The sequence below is a fragment of the Sorex fumeus genome, unplaced genomic scaffold (genome assembly GCF_029834395.1).
Source record: "Sorex fumeus unplaced genomic scaffold, SorFum_2.1 ptg000106l, whole genome shotgun sequence".
Taxonomy (NCBI): domain Eukaryota; kingdom Metazoa; phylum Chordata; class Mammalia; order Eulipotyphla; family Soricidae; genus Sorex; species Sorex fumeus.
Window position 1 is genome coordinate 2892707 of NW_026606163.1, and position 3967 is coordinate 2896673.

At 40.6% G+C, this 3967-nt stretch overlaps 1 non-coding gene across 1 annotated transcript; it reads right to left on the reverse strand.

Annotated features, from left to right (window-relative positions):
* Positions 1 to 434: 434 nt before the first annotated feature.
* On the reverse strand, positions 435 to 541 carry LOC130042627 (U6 spliceosomal RNA). Its single transcript, XR_008795280.1, has one exon. It is a non-coding gene; the product is annotated as a U6 spliceosomal RNA (small nuclear RNA).
* Positions 542 to 3967: the final 3426 nt, after the last annotated feature.

The window sequence follows — 3967 nt, forward strand, 5'->3', positions numbered from 1 at the left end:
AGATATGTTTCTTGTAGGCAACAGAATGTTGCATTCAGTTTTTTAAATTCATTTTGCCACTCTGTGTCTCTTATATGGTGCATTTAGTCCATTGACACTGAAGTTATTGTCATAGAATTTTTAGCCATTTTTCTGTATAATTTTTTTTGTGTTTCTGGGATTTGTCTTGTCTTATAGTAGCCCCTTCTGCCCTTCTTTTAAGGTTGGTTTTGAGTCTATGAATTTCCTGAGCTGTTGTTTATCCATGAAGTAGTATATTTTTCCTTTGAGTCTGAATGAGAGTCTAGCTAAATAAAGTATTCTTGATGAGGTGTTCATTTCATTGAATTTTTTCACTATATTCCACCACTGTCTTCAGACTTGGATGGCTTTATCTGATAAGTCTCCTGTAAATCTAAGGGATGCTCCTTCTCCTTCATATGTGATTTTCTTAAAAACATATGAAATACTTCATGAATTTGTAGGTCATTCTTGAGCAGTGGCCATACTAATCTTCTCGGTGTAGTTCCAATTATAGTACATGTGCTGCCAAAGCGAGCTCAGGAAAGCACTTTTAAACCCTATACCATCTCTACAGTCCATCTTCTTAGATTTTTGTCTCCATCTTTCAATGTGTCTACCATCCGTTTCTTCCTTATGCTTCTTCCATACTATGTGATGGCACATGAGCCCTATAGCAGTGGGAGCTGGGAGCCGGCAGTCACCAACTTCTATGATAGCTGTGTCCCTAAGAGTAGCCAGACCGGTGCTACATTACAGAGTATAAAGTGACTGTTCCCTGGCAGTTTTATGGTGTTAACAACCTTCAACACTGGGAATCAACTCGGGACTTAAGTTTAGGAGTTCCCAGCAGAACCTGCAGTCAGTCACTTATGGCTTAGGAGGGCTAGTTTGTATGATCTGCTGAAGGTATATATCACCTAATCTACTTCTGCTCTTGGCTTTGAATGATAGAATCCATTCTAAGGTTGTTTCCCAGTTTTTGAAATAATTTGCCTTCCCTGCACATTAGTGGGGTTTAAAAGATAGTAGAAGCTGGTACTCAAATAAGTGATCTTCATGACAATGTAGAGAATAACATCAATAAAGAAGAGGAAAAATACTAAAAAAAGAAAATATTTGACATATATGGGAAAGTACCAAAAGAAATATTTACATCATAAAGTTTTAAAAGAAGAGTAGATAAAGGGGGAAGATATCTGGTATAAGAATTATAGCTGGGGCTGGAGCAATAGCACAGTGGGTAGGGTGTTTGCTTTGCATACGGTCGACCTGGGTTCAATTCCCAGCATCCCATATGGTCTCCAGCACTGCCAGGGGTAACTCCTGAGTGCAGATACAGGTGTAACCCCTGTGCATCACCAGGTGTGACCCAAAAAGCAAAAAACAAAAAAAATATATAGCTAAGTAATCACTTCTATGTCTTGGGAAAATGTCTCACTTCATTTCAATTTTGTACCAATCTCCAGGAGTTTTATTTGTTTTGCATTTAGTTCCATGAAGACCATGGAGACTCCCTTTAATATGAAGATTTTCTTGGTCAATGTCACATTTACTTCGTTATATTTATATTATCTTTACTATGTCTTTGGTTGCACATTTTGTTTCTTCAGTCTGTAGGTTTAACATTATGATGGCCATTGATTTTTTTTCTGAAACTCCATTTAAAGTTTATTAGAGTTTTGCCTCTGCTATAAGAACTTTTGGCTTATTTGCTGCTGATTTGTTTTGCTTCTTCTGTTTAACTCTTTAAACATATATTTCAATGAAATATAATATGAATATTTACTAAGTGACCAAAAGACCCGAGAAGGATATTAGGCATAAAATAACGGTGACCAAACACCTATTGTCTTTGAAAGGAGAGACCTGAATGACCACGGATTTTGATGTCCTAATCCTACTAACCTGGCAATCTGTGACCTGAAAACTTTTCCATATATATATATGATATGATAATATTCTATTGTAATAAAAATTACCTAGAAAAAAATGTAAAATAACATAAGGAATTATATTTTTGGTATAAAGAAATCTTTCCCAAAGCAGGACTTCAAATTGATATGTGATAATTGAAAGGAGAGTGGGTATAACTTAATAGAAATTAAATAATTCTACATGGCAGAAGGAAATCTGATTAGTTAGAAGATAAACGACAAACTATGAAATAGAAAGTAAATATTTAACCAAGGACTTGGCAAACAATTTTCTTTTTCCAAAACAGTATAAGTGGGAGTAATCTCAGTGAATCAAATATCATGAACCAACAGATGAGAGGTTAAACTAAATTTCTCCTGGGGTGTGAACTTTATTTTATAGAATGCAAAGTACCTTCAATAGAAAAATTGGATTAGTGCCAATTTAATCCAGATCCTTTGCAATACCCTTAGTGAAACACAAGTAGCAGTGCAGTAGACCAATCTCTTTTCTGTTTTAAAAGAAAATCACTTATCACTTAACTTCCCGTTAGTCGTCGATTTGCTCGAGCGGGCGCGAGTAACGTCTCCATTTGTCCCTGTCACGTGCTAGTGTAGCCCAATGGCATCTCTTCGCTCCGGGAACATGGAGGGCCTCAAACCGATCGTTCATGATCTTGACAAAGAAGTCTGACCATCTGGTAGGTGGGCGGCCACGCGGTCTCTTGACATCCCGTGGAATCCAATCAGTAACAGCTCTAGTCCAACGGTCATCTTTAAATCTCATTACGTGACCAGCCCATCTGATTTTTGACACCTTGGCAAATGAGACAGCGTCTCTGATCCTTGATCGTCGACAGATGTCAGAACTCCGGATTCGTTCTCTCATTTGAGTGAAACGTGATATTCCAAGCATAGCTCTTTCTATTCTTCTCTGGGAGACCTGAATGGCGTTCTCATCTTGTTTGCGTAGGGCCCAGGTCTCTGAGGCATATGTTAATGCAGGAAGAACAGTGGAATCAAAGAGATGTGCCCGGAGCCGGAGGTTCTTCGTCCTCTTAGCTATTTCTTCGACGTTCTTGAAGGCGTTCCAAGCCGCTCTCTTTCTCCTGCGCAGCTCGGGTGCCAGGTCATTTGTCATGTTGACCTCTCGACCTAGGTAGACATAGCTGTTGCATTCGGAGATGGTCGTTCCATTGAGAGCGAATGGGGCGTCAGGAACAAGGCTGTTTCTCATAAACATTGTCTTCGTAAGATTCAGCTGTAGTCCTACCTTTCCACACTCACGGTCAAAGTCGGCTAGCATTTGTGCCGCTTGGCTGATGTTTGGTGTTATTAAAACAATGTCATCAGCAAAGCGGAGGTGGTGTAGTTGCCGACCATCTATCTTCACTCCCATTCCTTCCCATTCCAGTCGTCGCATGATGTTCTCGAGGGTGGCACTGAAGAGTTTCGGTGAAATGGTATCACCCTGCCGCACCCCTCTCTTGACATCAACGATCACTTCTTTGTAGAATGGTGAGATCCTGGTAGTGAATCCGCAATACAGCTCACGGAGGATCCTGATGTATTGGGCTTGAATGCCCTGATTGGCTAGGGCTTCAATGACCGCTTCCGTCTCAACAGAATCAAAGGCCTTCTTTAAATCAATGAACGTTAAGCAGAGCGGCATCTTGAACTCCCGAGAAACCTCAATGAGCTTGGTTATCGTGTGGATATGGTCGATGGTGCTGAATCCTTTGCGGAACCCTGCTTGCTCACATGGTTGTCCTTCATCTAGTGTTCTGCCAATCCTATTTAGGATGACTCGAGTGAACAACTTGTAGATGACAGACAATAGGCAGATCGGGTGATAGTTGCCAATGTCATGGATGTCTCCCTTCTTGAACAGTAGTACGGTCCTGCTGGTTTTCCATTGGGACGGAACCTTGCATTCAGACAAGTAGCGAGTGAAGAGCCGAGCCAGTGTATTGATAAGTACTGACGGCAGGTTCTTCAGGTGTTCAGGTCTGACCTTGTCTGGGCCGGGTGCTGTTTGTTTCTTTACCGAC